Source organism: Typopeltis vanoorti, chromosome 10, assembly GCF_054136105.1.
Source record: "Typopeltis vanoorti isolate ZY-2024b chromosome 10, IOZ_Tvanoo_1.0, whole genome shotgun sequence".
Taxonomy (NCBI): Eukaryota; Metazoa; Arthropoda; class Arachnida; order Uropygi; family Thelyphonidae; genus Typopeltis; species Typopeltis vanoorti.
Genome location: NC_143558.1, coordinates 106,709,769 through 106,731,779, shown reverse-complemented (window position 1 = coordinate 106,731,779; position 22,011 = coordinate 106,709,769). Strand labels below are relative to the sequence as shown.

The window sequence follows — 22,011 nt, the reverse complement described above, 5'->3', positions numbered from 1 at the left end:
TATAACTTAATTTACCAAGAAAAAAAAACTTCCTACAACTTTTCTTAGTCAATCAATGTCTGTCTATAATTCCTTAGTCTATTATTATTATTATCAGCAGACCTCCAAGGAAATCAAGAGACCCATCGCAGGAGGTCCCATTCTCTATCATACTTTGACTTAAATGCATTCACTGCCCTTGCACTCACCACACTCTCAAGGCAATACATTCCAATCACCCACCACTCTCCATGCAAAAAATCTACTCCTCACCCGCTTGCTCACATCCACCTAATACATATTTCAGGAATGTATAAGGGGTTCTCTCCCCACTCTCTCCCGTTTTCAGATATTTCATGAAAAATCTCATCCACATTAATCTGGTAATTATTCCTTACCAACTTTGTAATTTGTTTTTTCTCAATTTGTTCTCATATTTCACATGCCATAGACAACAAACCAACTTAAGTTTATCGTCTCTGAACTCTCTCCAGCATCTCAACATCCTATTTAAAAACCAGTTGACCAAATCTGTGCACAGTAATTCATATGCAGCATGATCAAAGTCTTATACCATGGAATCAAAACATTTTTATTTCTACATGTCAGTGTTCTCCACATCATTCCCTAAATCCACTGTGCTATCTTCACAATTTTAGCAAAATGACCACAATACACCATCATCTCCTCCACCTACTCTAATATATCTCCACCAATCGTATACTCTGCATCCCATCTTTGCTTCTCAAATTTTAAAACCTTACACTTTGCTACATTAACCTGACATCCCCATACATTAGCCCATTCAGACAATCTATTTAGGTCCTCTTGCAAAGCTACAACATCTGTTCTACTTCTCATAATTCTCCCCAACTTTGCATCATCTGCAAACAGCTGTATATCACCATTTAAGCCTTTTCCAATGTTATTTATACAAATGAAACAACAACAATGTCCCCAAAATAGAACACTGGGACACACCACTAGTGAGTTTCCTCTTCTAGGATATCACTCCCTCATACACAACCTGCTGATACCTATCAGACAGCCAATCTCCAATCCAATGCACTAATCTACTATCCAACTCCATATGTATCAATGTAACTACTTCACTGTCATGAGGCAATTTGTTGAAAGCTTCTGAAAAATATAAATATATTACTGCATATGCAATCACCCCCTTGTCTAATGTATTAGTCACCTTGTTATAATAAGTAAGCAGATTGCTAAAACAGTTCTTCCTTTAGCAAATCCATGCTTTTCATTAAACAGAATTCTGCTGCTAACCCAGATCAATCTCATCCTCATTAGTTCCTCCAACATGACTACAACTCCAGATAAGCCAAATGGCCTATCTTGGGCCAGGTTGTCTTGAGCAAGCTTAGGCTTATCTAAGACACATATTAAAAATCGAAGTTAAATCTATTGTTAAAACTCATTGGAACATTCCCTCAAGACACACACTGATATATACCATCAAGTCCCTTTTGACATCAAGTTTATTCAATTCCTCATATACATTCTGCTCACTCATAATCATTGGTCCCCCCCTCATTCCCACTGCTCTTGAGTTCTGCATTATGTTACAGCCACAAGAATGGTACTTTAATGAACTGCTCATTACACACCTCTACTATATCCTCCTTAGTGTTTATCAGTCTCCCATTATCAATGACCAACATTATCCTCCCTTAATCATTCTTCCTTCTACTGACCATGAATCGAAAAAATTCCCTAGGATTTCTTTTAGTCTCATTTGCTATCTGCTGCTCATATTGCACTTTGGCTACCTATCAAGCAAGTCACCTTCCTTGCTTGCTCTTTGTACTCCTCATGTAACTGATTATCATCACTCATGTTGTGCCACCTCCACAATGTCTTTTTCTTTCAGGTTCCGTTTTTATATATACATGTGTATGTGTATCTGGTTCACACATAAAAGACCAAGACCTAAACCACACTAGTGCTGTTTGTGGGCAAGAGGAAGAATGGGGGGGGGGGGACCATTCTAAAGGACTGAAGTAGACAGAATAAAAGAGGATGCAGTGAAGTTGGTTTGGTGAGTTTCAAGATGGACTGTAAAAGAGTGTTGGTAAGCAGTAGCTCGTTTTAATGATTTTGGAGGAGAGTTGAGGTATAATAGTGCCAAATCAGCAGAGCACTATCCATGAAAGTATCTGTAGAAGAGGCATAAGGCAGAAACTGAAACTTTCGTGAAAGAGGGACTGAAGTGGATATGTGAGAGATGGGTCATTAATTTCGTTAATCCACCTGGTGAACGCAACACTGAACTCACTGTTATCTCTTCACTATATGAAGAAATGCAGGTGTGTGAGGCCGAGGTTTTAGAGCTGTTGCACATATTGAATAAAAATTCAGCAATAGGGACTGATGGAATATCACCACGTGTGCTAAAATAGCGTTCAGCTGAACTGGTCATTCCTTTGACCAAGCAGTTTAATACGAGTCTCAGAACAGGAAAGATTCCGTGGGAATGAAAGGAATGTATGATAATTCCATTGCACAAAGGTGGTGCAAAGACTGATGTATCCAACTATCGACCAATTAGTATCTCAGGAGTGGTGATGAAGATTTTGGAAAAATTGTTTAGGGCTCACATTCAGAAATGGGTTGACAGTGAATCTCTACTTTGCAATGAACAACATGGGTTTACTAAGGGAAGGTCATTTACATTGTTTAACATTACATTCTATAACAATTTACACTGTTATAGAATGTAGCAGCTTGCTCACATTCTATAACAATGTTACCATTGAACTAGATAAGGGGAATGGATACACTATGATACGTTTGGATTTTGCTAAGGCTTTTGACAGACTACAGCATGGCAGACCATTGCATAAATTGGAGAAAATGGATTTGGGTTATACAATATTAGCATGGATAAGAGGATGGCTGACTGACAGATATCAAAAAGTGTATATGGGGGGGGATCTGAGTCTGTAAGGTTTAAGGTAACAAGTGGTGTCACAAGGATCAGTGCTTGATCCACTGTCATTCAATATATACATTAATGATATTGGGAAGGATTTGACAAGTGCCTTACAGCTATTTGCTGATGATGCAAAGATAGGTAGGATAATTCAGGAATGCTGCTGATATGCAGTACTTGCAGAATGATTTGAATAGGCTGGAATTGTCGGCATGAGAAAATAGGTGTCAGTTCAATGTGAGTAAATGTAAAGTCATTCCGTTTGGCATGATTAGATATCTAATGCCATATTATATTGGTGGGATTATGCTTGAAGAAACTGATGAAGCTATGGATCTTGGAGTGTTAATAGATAGGAAGTTGAAGTTTAGGGCCATGTGGCAAAGGTTTCAAATACAACTCAAAAGATAATTGCAATGCTGAAACGGATGTTTACATGTAAAGATAAGGATGTCATTTTGCCTCTTTTACAAGGCCTTAAACACAATAAATAGATAAAATAAAAACAAAAATTTAACTTCGCACACCAACGCCACCCACCGCCGACCACCACCACCACTACTATTTCTACAGAAAATCACACACATCCATGCCCATGGCAGGATTCGAACCCACAGCCCTTTGGTGGGAGAGTGGTTAGCATATATTAGCACACATTAGCATAATTAATATCTTTTTCTTTATTCTCTGTAATATTTTAAAGCTTGTTATATTCAGAAATTAGAATAAGAAGATTAAATAGCCCAGACATGAAGCAAGAGCAAGCACATTTCTCTTTTTTGGAGACCATTGTGAAAAGAGAAATGTGCTGTCTGTTGAACATATCATAATTAAGAAAGGAGTTGATCACATATACAAAGAATAATATGCTACCCAGTAGTAAAAGAGTATGGACTTCTGACAAGTGAGATGAGGTTTTTTTTTTTTTTTTTTTTTTTTTTTTTTTTTTTTTTTTTTTTTGTTCACGTGTGGCATTATGGTTTGTTTGTTTTTTTTCCCATTCCCAGCATTAATTTCACAGTTAAAAAAAAAAAAAAATATATATATATATATATATATATATTTTTTTTTTAAACTCATTTACTATGTTAGGTATTTTTTCCAACCCAAATAAATAATTATTTATTCTTATTTCAACTGAATATTAGGTCTTGTACTATAATTTTCAACTTAATTCCTCTGTTACAACTTCCAAAGATATGGAGGAGAGTTGATGGCGTAAGTAGAAGGAGGTAAGTAAGGGGAGTCCCCTTCCATTAAAACATCAGGTTAATGTCCTTCTGGTTTTTTTCCTCTTTCTCTTTTCTATCTTTTGGCACCACTCGACTCTGCATGAGACACACTGGGCCTCTGTCTCACTAAAAACCTGTCCAATGACATTTATTTTTGCCTGCATTTTAAAATGTTTCTGAAGTGAGACATGGCACTGTCATCGAAATTATTTATGATGCGGTTTGCTACAGCTTTGTGAGGTGATATCTTGCCAAAAAACTTTGCACCTCACCCCTTTTCACACACATTTCTTTGAACAAAGAAATAGGAACATCCTTAATCCCTTCCTCTGTGTCTGAAGATATCTCCCCCACCTCCATCTCTTGCTGCTCCTTCTGAAGGTGTTCCAGTACTTCCATGGTGAACTCATTCCTGTGATTTTCCACTAACTCCTCCACATCAACACTGTCAACTTCCAAGCCCATGCTTTTGCCTAGAGACACAATATCATCGACAAGAGCAACATGCTCAGCCTCAATGTCTCTGTCTGCTACACAGTCTGGCCACAATTTCCTCCAGGCAGAGTTCATTGTCCTGTAAGTCACTTGTGCCCAGGGTTGGTCAAGGATACTTAAGCAATGGAGGATATTGAAGTGATTTTTCCAGAATTCTCTGAGTGTTAATTCTGTGTCAGCAGTCACTTCAAAACACCTTTGAAACAGTGCTTTGGTGTACAGTTCGAAATGACCTGCTGGTCCATGGGCTGAATTAGAGAAGTTGTGTTAGGGGGCAGGAACTTCACTGTGATAAAATCAGACTCCTTCACTAAATCGTCCTTCAAGCCTGGAGGGTGAGAAGGAGCACTGTCCATCACAAGAAGGCATCTAATTGGCAAATTTTTTTCTTCAAGGTATTTTCTCACACTTGGGGCAAAGACTTCATGGATCCACTCAATAAACAATTGCCTGGTTACCCAAGCCCTACTATTAGCCCTCCACATAACAGGCAATTTACTTTTCATCACATTATTTTTCTTAAACACCCTCGGATTCTCAGAGTGGTACACAAGCAATGGCTTCACCTTGAAGTCCCCACTTGCGTTTCCACATAGCAAAAGAGTCAGCCTATCCTTCATTGGCTTGTGTTCTGGCAATGCTTTTTCTTCCTGAAATATGAGGACCTACATCACTGAGTGATGTAGGTCCTCTTTGGCAATTTTTTCCAAAATAGGCCGGTTTCATCACAGTTGAACACTTGTTGGGTAAGAAAACCCTCAGCCTTTACATAGTCACTAAATTCTTGCACATATTTCTCAGCAGCTTCTTGGTTCGAACTCGCAGCATCCCCATGCCTAACCACACTATGTAAGCCACTTCTCCTCTTAAATTTTTCGAACCATCCTCTACTAGCTTCGAACACATCAGTATCACCACTCACACCAGGGTTTTTCTTTAACAGGTCATCATGTAATCACCTCGCTTTTTCACAAATTATAGCCTCAGAAACTATCACCAGCTAACTGTTTCTCGTTTATCCAAATCAGCAACAATTTTTCCACTTATTCAATCATCTGCAATCTTTGTTTAGTAAGAACTTTCACTCCTCTTGCAACATCAGCTCTCTTGATCGCCTTTTTATTTTTGAGTATTGTATATATCGTTGATTTCACCATACCAAACTGCATAGCAAGATTCGAGACACGAATGCCATTTTCATGTTTGGATATGATTTCTTTTTTCATCTCTATCGTGGTTCTAACAACTTTTCTTTTCGCTTTGCTGTTATCACTATTCTTCTGTGGCCCATGGTGGCTTAATTAATAATACAATAGACTCTCGACTATCCAGCCTAATGTGGCTGGATAACACAAAAGCCGGATAGGCTGGAGTTCTAGGCCTACCTTTTCACACAAATGTGAAAAGGTAGGCCTAAGATGAAAGAGTCAAAACTTACAGTTTTTAGTTTTTGAAAAAGTCCTTGATAGATGACTGCATCACCTTTTTAGCCCTCTTCCGTGACGCAATGTCCCTCCACTTATGCAAGCAGATGATATCAACTGGCGTCACTTCCTCCTGCTCACTAATGTACTGCAGTGCTGCCTCAATCGTCTTGAACCCTTCCGAATGTGGGATGAGATTTTTCCTGTCATCTAAGGATGCTTCCTCCTCTTCTTCTTCTTCCCCCTGTGTCACCATTTCCACAATATCGTTGTCAGTTATTTCATCAACTTTGTCGTTTGACATCCATTCTGTAATGTCCTCTGCATTGACATCATCACAGCTCGGTACATTTTTGAGCAACAAAACAAGTTTATCATTTTCATCTTTCACTTCGGTTTCACACATGGGTTCAAGGTTGAAATGTCCACCTTCATGGTCCAAAAGAATTTTCCAAGACTTTACAAGTGATATATTTTGAATCTCTTCCCATGCTTCGGCCAACCACCTTATGACATCTAGCAAGTCAATCTTTTTCAGAATGGTTACGCAGTCTTCATTATTATCAATCACTGATATCAATGAACTGAGAAGACGCCAATCACTGATATCAATGAACTGAGAAGACGCCGACGATACTTTTTCTTTAGCATTTCAAGGATGCCCTGGTCCATCGGCTGACAAACAGCAGTCACATTGGATGGCAAAAATAAAGCTTTGGTATCTCCATCTGTGAGTTTGTCATTGGCAGGATGCGAAGGTGATTTGTCAAGAAGTAGCACAGCTTTTCTCAGCAAATTGTTGTCTTTCAAATGTTTTTCTACAGTCGGTACGAATTCATTTTGGAATCAGGTTTTAAAGATTTCTGAATTCATCCATGCTTTCTTTTGATGTGTGTAATATAGGGGTAGTGATTCCTGATTTTTCAGTTTTTTAAAAGCTCTAGGTTTCTTTGATTTTCCTATTAACATAAGCCTAAGCTTGTGGTTGCCTGTTGCATTACTGCAAGCCAAGATGGTGACTCGTTCCTTGCTTTTCTTGTATCCTGGTGCAGCAGCTTCTTTTTTTGGTGCAAGCATTTTTGTAGGGAGCATCTTCTAATTTAAACCGGTCTCATCGCAGTTGTACAACTGCTCCCCAGAAATTCCCTCCTTTTCAATAAGCTTAAAAAGATAGTCTTTGAACATCCTCTTTATCAGCGAATAAAGCCTCCCCACTTATGGTAATCTAGTGAATACTGAATCGTTTTTTCCACCATTCTAACCATACATCACTGGCATTAAATTCTGAATCTTCTCCTTCTCGCTTAAATTGCAATGCTTTTTCCTGCAATATCGGCCCAGTAACAGGCAAGCCTTTTCCTCTTAGGTGTTCATGCCACAAAAATAAAGCTTCCTCAACTTCTTCATGCTTACCTTTCAGCATCATTTTTCTTACTTTCATTTCACTTCCACTAGCTTGGGCAGCACACCACTCTTCAATTTCTGCTCGATTTTTCTTCCAGTCTCCAACGTTTTGCCCGACTCCTACCTCCGAAGCAATAGTTTTTGCCGTTACCCCAGAGTCTAGTCGCTTTATAGTGCGCAGTTTCTCCTTCATGGTCACTACAATCTTTTTTCGTTTATCACCCATTTCGTAATCTTTAATAAAAAAAACAATGAAGCACACCAAACAACAATTTACTAATGTAACCAGGAACAGTGGCAAACGTATTCTGCACTTGTGGACATCCGATACACAACTGACGAAGCGGGGAAATCTGCACTTTGCATGTTTCAACTTGTGTTATGCACACGGCACCAGACACCCGCTTGCAATGCCTTGGCAAAGTAAATTACAGTACGTATGCCTCATTTTATCACGGAGAATTACTGTATTATTATAATTCTCTGTGATAAAATCCAGGCTCCAGATGTATGGAGGCCGGATAGTCACGAGCCAGATAGTCGAGAGCCTACTTTAATTTATGAAAAAAAAAAAAAAAACACAAAGAAAATCAAGAAAACTCACTGCAAATTCAAGCAGGTGTCTGCATTGAACAAAGGCTGCTGCGTAACTGACACCTTCCTGCCTTACAGCTCAGCACACGGAGCATGTGGTTTCCGTTTGCCTGTTTGGGAACCGAAATTCTGTTCGGAAACCAGGACATTTTTTTTTCGGAAAATATGTTCGGGTAACCGAATTGTTCGAGAACAGAGGCATTCGACAACCAAGGTTCCACTGTATTTTCAAAATCTTCACTGCCACTCCTAAGATACTGATTGGTCGATAGTTGAAAACATTGGTCTTTGCACCATTCTTCTGCAATGGGATTACCATACATTCTTTCCATTTCTGTGGAATCTTCCCTGTTCTGAGAAAAATTATATAGCCTGGTCAAAGGAATAGCCAGTTTGGCTGAAACACTCCTTTAGCACCCATGCTGATATCCCATCAGTACCTAACTGCTGAATTCTTATTCAGGTTGTGCAATAGCTCTAATACTCCTCTTCATATGCCTGAGTTTCTTCAGAAGAGGTAGCAATGAACTTAATGTTGCATACACCAGGTTGACAGCTTTTAGCAAAATAGGCATTCATTAGTTGAACCTCTTCTACATCTGTCACCCTCACACCATCTGCATCCAGAAGCATTAACCACATAAAGCATTCAATGTATACCCTAAACTTCACATTTTCATCGCCAATCACCTTAAGATCCCTTTCCTCATCCATTTCACTTCCTCTAATAGAGATCCAATAATTGAGAATGCAATGGAATCACTATTCCTTTATCTCTACTGGTTAATGTCCAACTTAGTATTGCAAAATTCTCTGGGTTGCCTTCACAACCTTTGCAATATATGCCCTAAACTTCAAATTTTTATTGTTAATCAATCTCAAGATCACTTGTCTCATCTACTTCCTCTAGTACGGATCCACCAATTGAGTATGCAGCCTTCCATCTGTAGAATACAAATTTCAAGTCTTACATTAGTGCATTACACTAACATCCCTATTCATTTGTCCACCTTTCCTGCTATTAAAATCCTCTTGAAGAGCCAACCCATCAGTGTTAGTCCTGCCAAGTTTCACATCATCTGCAAATAATTGTATATCTCCCTGCAACTGGTGACAATATCATTGACATAAACATTAACAATGACATTAAATCCACCACTTATATCCAAAGTGCTGTGCAAAGCTGCTATCCCTAAGTCATACTCTTTCTATACTGCTTCCTGCTTTATAGCTGAAGTCACCCATTATTATCCCCTGCCTGCTTGCTGTTTAATCTAATTTGCCTGAACAATTCAGAAATCACTTCCCACTACATTTCCTGACCTGTTGAAACACCTTACTGCACATCTAAAATGACTGGCCACCTCAGTCTCGCAACTAAATAGCCTCAAAATTACTATCACTACTACTACTAAGCAGTGAATACAAATAGGTGACAAGCAAAACACAGCTCTTCTGAAATCATAGTCATGGCAGTGATACAAGTGAAAAAGTGGTGTTAAGTTTCTGATAAGTGTGCTGTGGAAAGACAAAAACATTTAAAAAAACTTAACGATAATGCATATAAATTGTGTTGTACATAGTTTAGTTCTAATTTCAGTTTGATTTAGTTTATTCTTACATATATTTAAGTCATCGTAAAATTAAATGAAGATATTTGCATAGAGATGTACACAGAGACATATACAATAAAAAGATTTAATCTTTAAAAGATACCTGTGGCATAACAATCAAACAACAAAAATAACATGATAACCACAGTAATAAACTTTAATGAAAAGCATATGTATTTCGTACGGAAAATAACAGGTAGATAACAGTGTGTGGAAACAAGCAATTCAAAGACAGGAATGGAAGGTAAATACAACAATGAAGTCTTATCAGTGAGAGCCAGACTTAGAAGAGATAACAAGGTAAATTGTTAACTGTTCTAGCAAGATGGATTAATTGGACCTGTGGCCCTTTGTTGGATTTGCAATGAAATTTCTGGAATCATAAGAAATATGATTCCAGAAATTCATCATCATCAAATTCCTGACATGTACCCTCAAGGGTTGTACAGGATATGATAGTACTACATGAAAAATTTACATCATTACTAACTTCCTATCTACAATTTTCCTCCAAATCAGTCCGTTACGTGTCAAGACTCCAACATTATCAGATCTTATATTTCTATCGTCTAAGGCACTTTGTACCGTATCAATCCACCTATATCTTGGTCTTCCTCTGGGTCGTTTTCCTGCCAACCTGGCAGAGAACGCTTGTTTTGCTAATCTTTCCTCGCCCATTCTGTTTAAGTGACCATACCACCTGAGATTAGCTCTGCTAATGCATTCCTGAATGCTGACAATGTCAAGTTCTTTCCTAATATCCTCGTTTTTAATATGATATTGCCATTGATGCCATCTGTTCACCCCTCTAATCTTTCTGAGGATTCTCATATCTGTGGTCTCTAATCTTTGGTCAAGTGTTTTACTTCTGACCCAGCTCTCAGATCCATAAGTTAAAACTAGTTTGAACACTGTCTTGTATACAGCTAATTTACTAATTTCTCTCTTATTCCATATGAATTTGTTCAATTGACTTCCTACCATACCAGCTTTGTTGATTCTGTTGTCTATTTCCATATTTAATTTACCATCTTCACTAAAAATCATGCCTACGTAGCTGAAATGTTTTACTTGTTCCACAGGTTCCCCATTCACAACACAGTTGACATTTTCAACAGTTCTACATATTTTCATTGTCTTTGTAATGCTGACCTTCATACCACATCTATTACAACAGTTATTCAATTTTCAGTGATTCCAGAAATTAAGGAATATTATTGAGCACTTGGCTTGTCCATTGTGCACTAATTGCAATATTACTGAGCATTTGGCTTGCCCATTAAGAGCTTCTGGCAGTAGGTTTTAAAAAAACGTAACCTGTTCAGCATGGTTTTGGGGTTGTTTGCATTTTGCAGAGTCATGCTCACTATAGCCTACTGCTTGGTAGATCTGTGGGTCAGGGTGAAAAGCAGAATTTGCAAAGAATTTTGCAGTCTTTTCGCAAAGGAAAGTTTGATCTCAAGGGTATTGAATTTTCGGTTAAGCTGTATGTTTCTTACATATGGCTTATAGGACATTTAATGGGACTATGGGACATTTAATGCTATTTGTAAACATTTGTTTTGGATTATCTGTAGTTTGCTAATAATTCAATCCACTGTGTGACTCCATGTCGGTGAGCCACATATTAGGACTGGCCTGATCAGCATCTTGCATAGCCGCAGTTTAAGTTCTGTGCTTAGCTGACTATGATAATTCAGTAATGGGTATAGATTCCCCGTAGCTGTATTTGCTTTTGAGCAGACTGATCAGTATGAGTTGCAGAGCGAAGCACTTTAACCAGTTGTATCCCTATGTATATGGCTACTGGTTGCCATGGAATGGGGGTTGCCAAATGTGACAATTTTGCCTTCCAGGGACACTCGTCATCTTGCGGATAGCATTACAGCTATCCACAAGATGACTAATGCAAACAAGCTAATGCTCGTTTGCATTAGCATTAGTTTGCTATTTTGAACCATTGTTCTAGTTCTGAGACTGCGTTTTGCAGTTTTTCAGTTGCCGATCTAGGGTGCGAAGAGTGAACCATTACTGCAGACTGCAGTATCATCTGTGTACAAAGCCACTGTGGTCGCAACTGTGCATGGAATGTCAGCCACAGACAGCAACAGAGATGACAGCTGAGAGCCCTGTGGGACACATGCTGTGGTGTTGAGTTCAGACGATCTAATTTCCTGTAGCTTCACTACTCAGAATTTGTGACTGCTGAGGTACAATATGGTAAGTTTGACCAGTTCTAGTGGGAATTTGACCAGCAGGAGTTCAAAAAGAAACTCTATTGTGTCATACTTTGTCGAATGCTTTGGCAATGTCTAAGAAGATCACTCCTGTGTACTTCTCCCACCCTACACTGATGTTTTCCATGACTCTTGAAACTTGTTGTTCTGTGGAGTGGATTTCCTGGAATCCAAATTGCTCATCAGGGATGAAATTTAATTCTTTGGTGACTTTCTGCAGTCTTATTAGTATTACCTTCTCAGCTGTATTTCCTAGGCAGGAAAGCATGCTGATTGAGTGATAGTTTTGGGGAAGGAGTGCTGCTTCTCCTGGTTTTGGGATTAAGATTACATCTACTACTTTCCATTGTACATATAAGTAGTGATATCTGAATACTCCATTAATAACAGCAAGTTTGATGATTTTATTAGAAATCCCATCTGGGCCTGGTGTTTCCTATTCTTAAGTTTGTTGATGATTTCACATACCTCAGCAGGCGTCACAGTTGAATGGGGTTTTTGTATTCTGTGCATTCTAGCATTCAGCATACCTAGGTGTGTAATTTATGGCTGTATTTTGACGAGACCTCAATAAAGGTCGAAACCAGTCTGGATAGTGGCCCTTCCCTTAATGCATAGCAGTATACAGATCCGCAAGGAGATGTGCTTTGCATTATGGGAGATACTGAGACAAGGAGTGATGAGAGCTTGGTCCACCTTTGCTTGGAGTTGCCTGGTGTTGCACCACCTTACCTCAGTCCTGAAGATATTTTCAGGTGCAAACTCTGTTTGCTTACACTTGGATAAAGGATTAAACTAAATTTATTACAGTCTAACCAAGTGCAAAATAAACTTCCAACATCTTTCTCTAAATCCAGAGTAATTCAATAATAAGGTGGTACACCTGTTGGCAACTCGTATAGATAAATATGACCTCTCTTATTGCTTCTGCCTTGTTTGGGTCTGCCTCCCACTGACGAGACCTCAATAAAGGTCAAAACCGGTCTGGGTAGTGGCCCTTCCTTTAATGCATAGCAACACCTTTTCTTGGAGTTGCCTGGTGTTGCACCACCTTACCTCAGTCCTGAAGATATTTTCAGGTGCAAACTTTGTTTGCTTACACTTGGATAAAGGATTAAATTAAATTTATTATGTTCTAGGTTCTCTATTCAGGATGCTGTTGGTGTTTTCAATGTCAGTTTCAAAGATTTTCATACCCTGACTAAATTGAATAATTGCTGTAATAACAGCAATTCTTCAATTTGGTCAGGGAATCCTACAGATTGTCCTGGATTTATTTAGGAGTTTAACATTATCTGCATAAAGTAGATAGCCGAGAGCAACATTTCCAATCTTGATAACAGGTTTAATACTGCTTTTCTTCATAACGTGATCCATATACATGATGAATAAGAGTGGAAATAATGCACACCCTTGTTGCACACCGGACTTAACATCAAACCATCTTCCTGTACCTCTTTCAATTCTCACTGATAAATTTACAACTCAAGTACAGACTATGTATTGCTTGATAATGTCCCATTTACACCACATAACTGTAGAATTTTGAACAACTTTCCTCTTAGCACATTGTCATGCCTTTTCCAGATCAACAAAACTTAAATACAGATCCTTGTGATATTCCAATGATTCCTCAACTATCTGTCGTAAAGTGAAAATCTGATCCTGCCAATGTCTGTTTGGCCTGAACCCAACTTGTTCTCCAAGCTTCCTCCACAATTTTTCTTAGCTGTTTCTCAAAAATACTTCTATAAATCTTACCAGGAACAATCAGTAGAGAAATTCCTCTGTAATCCTCACATTCACTTTTATTCCCTTTTTATTTTTTTTATAGATTGGTACTATGAATGCTATCTCCAATCATCTGGAATTTCGCCCTCTGGTCAGGCCTTCTGAATTCTGCAGATCAGCCACTGTAAAACTTTTATACCTCCATATTTGAGCAATTCTGGTCAAATTTCATTTACTCCAGCTGCCTTTCCACATTTCAAGTTTTTGATTACTTTTTTTTTGCTTCAAGAAATTATATGTATTCCTGACTGCAATCCTGTTGAGAATTTTCTAACACATTTAGCAACTTTCAAAGTAATTATGCCAGACATTTAGAATATCTCTATACACAATTTCTATGTCACCTTTAAGGGGTGCTTAATGCGGAGATCTGACCAGGGCTTCTGACCTAATGTCCAATCCTCACCTTCTCGTGGTGCATCCTGTTGGGTATCTACTTGGATACTGAACGAAGGAGGATGGGCTTGCAATTTGGGATTTAGCCGACCAAATTGTATTCTTACTGGTTAAACCAAAATAAAAAAATGTTGGTACAACATGACAAAATTTCATGCTAGTTGGGGCATCGCCCGGTTAAACAAGGGTCCCATAGTTTTCGCCAGGGAACCAAGGCGAACAGCGAAAAGTCAGCTACTGGAATAAATCTGAAAACACCCCCCCAACTCAGCATCACCAGAGTTAAAGATCAGTACTATCAACATACGAAGCCTGAATGGCAAAGAAATGGAGCTAGCTGAGGAATTAGATAAGTACCAGATCCACATAATAGGGGTGACTGAAACAAAAAAGACAAAACCTGGTGACATCGTTCTGAGAAATAAATACAAAATGTTATATTCAGGCAATGACAATTAAGGAAAAGAAGGAGTAGCCATAGTATTCAGCACAAAATACGAGGCTAATCTTCTTGAATGGCAGTCAGTCTCAAGTAGAGTAATGTGGGCAAATATGAGAATGGGGAACTGGACATTAAGATTTATTTGTGCCTATGGTCCCACAGAAGGTTCTACTAAGATAGAGGTGGAGGGATTTTTTGAGACTTTAGAAAAAGCAACTGACAAAATAAAAAAGGAAAAGTTGGTCCTTGTTGGGGATCTAAATAGCAGAGTAGGAAATGATTGTGAGACATACAAAAATATTCTGGGAAAATTCGGAGAAAACAGCAAAGCTAATAATAATGGCAAATATCTGTTGGATTTCTGCTCAGGACATGGACTGGTTATTACTAACACCATGTTCCAACATAAAAATGTGCACAAATTCACATGGAGAGAAGAGGCAAGGAATAAGAAAAGTTTCATTGATTATGTTATTGTTGATAGTGATGTTTTCTCCCTGGTGCAGGACACCAGAGTGTACAGAGGATTTGAAATTGGAAGTGATCACGATTTAGTCTTGAGCAGGATAAAATTGAATTTCATATTGAAATTCAATTTTAGAAATCCAATGTAAGAAAGTTTTAAAGCGAATAAAAGTTGAACAGCTCTCAAATGTGAACTGTAGACTAAAACACACAAAGATTATTGAAGAAAAAATGAAAGAGTTTGAGAACAAGAACCAAACCTTGGAGATTCAGTGGCAAACCTTGAAAAAAACCCTGGTCGGTTCAGCCAGAGAGGCATATGGTGAGGTTGTCTGCAAGGATAGAAAAATCAGAACTCCATGATGGACACAGGAAGTTAAAGAGGCAGTGAAGGAAAAGAAGAAAGCATATCAAAAGTTCCTGGCAAATAAGTCAGCTTGTGCTCTTAGAGAATACAGAGACAAATGCAAGAATGCTAAACACTGTGTAAAACTAGCTAAACAAAAGTCATGGGAGGACTTTGGCAAGAATATAGAAAAAAAATATCAAGAAGGTGGCAAAATATTCTGGAGGTTGTTGAAGAAGCCTAGGAATGGAGGAAAGAGTGCTGTAAAAGGAGTTAGAGATAATAAAGGTGACATGAAAATGGTCGAAAAACATATCCTTGAAGTACGGAGTAATTACTTTGAAAAACTGCTAAATGAAACAAGCAGTGATGACAGCACAGTGGTAAAAAACACTGACCAGGCATGCAGTCAGGAATACATATCCATACCTGAAGTAGAAAAAGCCATCAACGGCTTGAAATGTGGAAAGGCAGCAGGAGTAGGTGATATTTGACCAGTAATGCTGAAGTATGGTGGTATAAAAGTGTTACAGTGGCTGCACTGCATAGTTCAGAAAGCCTGGACAGAGGGACGAATTCCCGATGATAGGAGTAGAGCTGTCATAGTACCCATATATAAAAAGGGAAATAAAACTGAATGTGAGAATTACAGAGGTATTTCCCTACTGAGTGTTCCTGGCAAAATCTATGCAAGTATACTTGAGAAACAGTTGAGAAGAATTGTGGAAGAAAAGCTTGGTGAAGAACAAGCTGGATTCAGGTCAAATAGAGGCTGTCAGGATCAGATCTTCACTTTACGACAGATAGTGGAGAAATCATGGGAATATAACAAAGATCTGTATTTAAGTTTTGTCGATTTAGAAAAGGCATATGAACAGGTGCCAAGAGAGAAGCTATTCAATATGCTACAGTTATATGGTGTCAATGGGGCATTATATCAAGCAATACTTAGTCTTTATTTGAGTTGTAAGTCAGGAGTTAGAATTGAAGGAATTACAGGGAGATGGTTTAATGTTAAATCTGGTGCGAGACAAGGATGTACATTATCCCCTCTGTTATTCATTATCTATATGAATCACATTATGAAGGAAAGTGGTATTAAACATGATATCAAAATTGGAGATGTTAATGTCAATTCTTTGCTTTATGCAGATGATGTTATAGTTCTAAATAAATCCACTACAAGTCTGCAAGATTCTCTGACTAAACTGAATAACTGTTGTAGTAGATATGGTATGAAGGTCAGCAATAAAAAGACAAAGACAATGAAAATAGGCAGAATCATTGAAAATATCAACTGTGCTGTGAATGGAGAACCTGTGGAACAAGTAAAACATTTCAGCTACTTAGGCACAATTTTTAGTGAAGATGGTAAATTAAATAGAGAAATAGACAACAGAATCAACAAAGCTGATATGGTGGGAAGTCAATTGAATAAATTCATATGGAATAAGAGAGAAATTAGTCGGAACACTAAATTAACTGTATACAAGACAGTGTTCAAATCAGTTTTAACTTATGGATCTGAGAGCTGGGTCAGAAGTGAAACACTTGATCAAACACTTGATGAAACATAGAGACTGTAGATATGAGAGTCCTGAGAAAGATTAGAGGTGAACACATGGCATCAATGGCAATATCATATTAAAAACGAGGATATTAGGAAAGAACTTGACATTGTCAGCATTCAGGAATGCGTTGGCAGAGCTAATCTCAGGTGGTATGGTCACTTAAACAGAATGGGTGAAGAAAGATTAACAAAACAAGTGTTCTCTGCCAGGTTGGCAGCAAAACGACCTAGAGGAACACCAAGATATACGTGAATTGATACGGTCCAAAGTGCCTTAGACGATAGAAATATAAGATCTGATAATGTTGGAGTCTTGACTAGTAACAGACTAATCTGGAGGAAAATTGTAGATAGGAAGTTAGTAATGATGTAATTTTTTTCATGTAGTACTATCATATCCTGTACACCCCTTGAGGGTGTACAGGATATGATAGTACTACATGAACCAGTAACTTTTGATATGCTTTCTTCTTTTCCTTGACTGCTTTTTTAACTTTCTGGTTTTTCTATCCTTGTAGATTACTCACCACATGCCTCTCTAACTGAATCAAAGTTTTCTCTTCAGGGTTTGCCAGTGAATCTCCAAGGTTTGGTTCATGGTTTCAAACTCTCATTTTTTTTCTTGAACGATGTTTGCATATTTGAGTCTACAGTTCACATCTGAAAGCTGCTCAAACTTTGATTCATTTTAAAACTTTCTTACACTCGTGTCTTTTCGTTATTAAATTCAATTTTATCCTGCTCAAAACTACACATTGATCACTTCCTATTTCAAATCCTCTGTATACTCTTGTGTCCTGAACTGGTGGAAAACATTGCTATCAACTATAATGTAGTCAATGAGACTGTTCTTATTTCTTGCATGTTCTCCATGTGAATTTGTGCACATTTTTATGTTGGAACACAGTGTTAGTAAAACTATCCATGTCCTGAACAAAAATGCAGGAGGCATTTCTCTTTGCTCTTTCCTTTAAATTTTCCCAAAACATTTCTGTATGTCTGGTGATCATTCCCTACTTTGCTGTTTAGATCTCCAACAAGGACCATCTTTTCTTGCATTGTATCAGCTGCCTTCTGTAATGACTTGAAAAATCCCTTCATTTCTTCTTACTAAAACCTTCTGTGTGACCATAGGTGCAAATAAGTCTCCCTGTCCAGTTCCCCATTATGATATTTTCCAATATCACTCTACTTGATATTGGCCGCCAGGTACATTGTCCTGATAAAAGATGATTTTTTTCCTTCTGCAAACCGGGTCTTTACTCACGAATTTTTTCGTCTAGTCTGGTTAAAAGATCAGAATAATATTCCCCAGTTATTGTTTTACCCTTTTCAGAGAATTAATAAACAAAATGCCTTTAGCATCCCAAAACACTGATGCCATGACCTTTCCTGCTGATGGAACTGACTTTGTCTTCTTTGGCACTGAACAACCAGCTTCTATCCACTGTTTTGACTGCTCTTTGGATTCTGGTGTGTAATGGTGAATCCAAGTCTCATCCATAGTAATAAATTGATGCACAAAATCAGTTTTATTCTTGTTAAAATGCTCCAAGCACTGTTCAGAGATTTTCGTGCGAGTGCATTTTTGATCTGCTGTTAGCAAGTGCGGTACCCATCTTGCACAAAGCTTTTTCATTTGCAAATCTTCATGCAAAATATATCCTACACTTTCTTTTGAAATGCCTATAGTTTCAGCAATTTCATGCGCTTTGACTCGTTGGTCATCCAGTATCATATCGTGCACTTGATCAATGATTTCTGGTGTTGTTACACTTTCTGGACGTCCTTCACGTGGATCATCTTCAAGGCCACATTTAAACTCAGTAGCCCATTTCTTAATTGTTGAAAATAAAAGAGAAGAGTGCCCATAAACTTTTATGAACTTCGAACGAATTTCTTTTTGCATTAAACCTTCTTTTACAAAGAATTTTATAACTGTAGGATACTCAATTTTATCCATTTCAAGGGATACAGACAATGCTTATGCTTCAGACAGCTCTATAAAAAAACTACTTGATAGAATGACTTGCAATTTCACATGGATGCTTATGACAGATGTACCAACTTAGAAAAAAAAATCTTGCCGATAGTGTTGCCATCAATGGTCGAGGCCTAGAACTTTTCAGATCACCCTTGTATAACAATTTGTAGTTGTTGCTTAGAAAGATTTCACCTGTTTTTGTCTTTTTTGTTTCAGATACACCTATTATGTTGATCTGGTACTTATGCAATTCTTCTGCTATTCCATTGATGCTTCTTATATTGATAGTACCAAACTCGAACTCTACTGACGTTGAGTTGGGATGTGTTCCAGTAGATGACTTTTGACAGTTGGCCCTGGTTCCCTGATAAAAACAATGGAGACCCTGTTTAACCAGGCAATGCCCAGCATGAAATTATGTAATGATGTACCATTATTTTACATTTTGGTTTAAGCCGATAAGAATAAAATTTGATCAGCTAAATCCCTAAATTGCCAGCCCATCTGGGTAGATATCTAACAGTGCACCACAAGAAAGTGAGGATTGCGCAAGTAGCGTGAATGAATTCAAGAATAAGTATGACAATTGATGCACGCACTATGTGACCTCCCTCAATGAGTCCCTGACTCCCTGGAGGTCTCTCTTAATAATAATATACATACAACATTATTGTGCTATCCCGTAAGGATTATAATATACGGTAAGCAAGATTTAAGATATAAGTTAGTATAACTTATAGTTATAAGTTATACTAACTTATAACTATAATTCAACTATTTTGCATCGCTATTGCTTAACCACACGGCAGCTCCAATAATACCAAGCATATTACTGCAATATTAAATTACAAATCACATATATACCTTTAGATTATTTAACCATATATAAGAAACACATTTCTCATTAAACAAAATTCTCACAAAACATATATAGAAACTGAGGGGATAAACATCCTTTGTTGTTTTATAGCCAGTAATCGAAACTAAAGATCAATATCTACGATCCTTCACCAATAGTTTTTTGGCATGAAACTTATAGATCGTAGTTATTGATCTTTAGTTTCGATTACTGGCTATAAAACAACAAAGGATGTTTATCCCCTTATTTTCTATATTAAGGTGCCAAAAAACTAGCCATTTGGCTTTTTATCTTAACTAAAATATAATTACACCTTTATGGCATTCGTATAGTGAAGGTATGTAAGTTTCTTTTCACTAAGCTTTGATATCTTCCAGGTCTACCTACTCACTGATGAGACCTCACAAAAGGTTGAAACCGGTCTTGGTAGTGACCTCTCCTCATAATGTAATGACAGTATTACATCTCCTAGGAGCTGTGTTTTACATTTTGAGAAAATATCAAGAATAGTGAGGGAGCTTGCTCCACCTTTACTTCGAATTGCCTTCACCGATAGTTTTTCGGCATGAAACTTATAGATCGTAGTTATCGATCTTTAGTTTCGATTACTGGCTATAAAACAACAAAGGATGTTTATCCTCTTATTTTCTATATTAAGGTGCCAGAAAACTAGCCATTTGGCTTTTTATCTTAACTAAAATATATAGAAACTGTAAAATCGAACATAATAAGAAAAACATTTGTGAGATTTTTACATCACCTCTCGCTAATACCCAGTCAGCCTGAGACAGCCTATATTAGGCCCTGCTAGGTACTGCTTTGACTAGCTAGTGTCACCTCATTTTGCAAAAAAAAAAAATGGACTGTTTTGAAAATTTCCAGTTATAATGATTTTCTTTCATCATTTTGGGTAAGAAAAGCATAGCATTTTGAAATTGTGAATAAAAAATAAAACATCATTTTAGACTGCTATGGCACAAACTGGCACTGAAACACAAAGAGCATGCAAGGCTTGGTTAAATGTAGACTCCATTTATCTGTAACTGATAAATGGAGTCGACGTTGTTTTTCCTACTGGTGACAAAACCTTTCACCATGGACTCATAAATGCACAATCAATAATGCTTATCCAAAAGGAGTTTGAAAATTTAGTGAGTAATCCATTGAGAATCATACTTTACTCAATTCATTTTAGAAATTATGGACTTTACAGCCGTGTTATAAATAACTTTTAATTTCCTGACGTTTCGATCTTCATATTAAGATCATCATCTGGAGCATATACACATATACAGGACAAGCTGAGTTATATTACATAGAGTAAGCTAGAGAAACAACGATTTGATCACAGGTTCTACTGGCATGACCTCTAGTGAAAAAAAATAAAAAAATAAATAAATAAATAAATTACAAATTAATTAATTATTTAGAAACTACATCAAGCTAAATTCTATTTATGATAACATGAGCAAACATTCTTGCTTATAGATAGTTTTCTTTCAGTAACAATGATGTCCTATTTTTAGCATTACAGTTGTTATTCTTGATTTAGGATCTTGGATTATCTACAGTCCTGTTTATAATTATTCTTAGAGAGGAAGGTTCCGTGGGTGGAATATGTGCCTTCCATATGTTTGGGATTTTTAGACCATCATTATTGTTCAGGTTGGGGTGGTTGATAATAATCTCACAGGCTTCCTTAAATTTGCATTCATACCATGTTTTGGTATGATGTAAACAACTGGTGCTTTTCCAGTCAATTTTATGTAAGGTGTTCAAGGCCATGATCAGAAAGGCCAGCTTCACCATAGTTATTATATTTAATGTGTTGTTGATGTTCTTTTTGTCTGATAGGAATTGTGCATCCTGTTTCCCCTATATATGGTATGTTACAGGTGCAATAAATACAGTATACTCCAGGGTGGGCCAGCAGAGGGAGTGGGTCTTTGGAGGAGTTGAGTAAGCTTTTTAATTTTGCAGGAGGTTTAAAGGTGACTTTGAGGTTGTATTTTTGTAGTATGCTGTTTATTTTATCTGGGACATCAGGTCGCCTTTATTTTAAAGGGACATCAGATAAAATAAACAGAATACTACAAAATTACAACCTCAAAGCCACCTTTAAATCTCCTGCAAAATTAAAAAGTTTACTCAACTCACCCACTCCCTCCGCTGGCCCACCCTGGAGTATACTGTATTTACCATATATAGGGGAAACAGGATGCACAAT

The 22,011-nt window shown here is 37.5% G+C and overlaps 1 protein-coding gene across 1 annotated transcript in view; it reads right to left on the bottom strand.

Annotated features, from left to right (window-relative positions):
- Positions 1-22,011, bottom strand: part of LOC150102655 (WD repeat-containing protein 25-like) — a 71,814-nt gene that overhangs the window by 28,481 nt on the left and 21,322 nt on the right. The gene's annotated exons all lie outside the window — the stretch shown is intronic.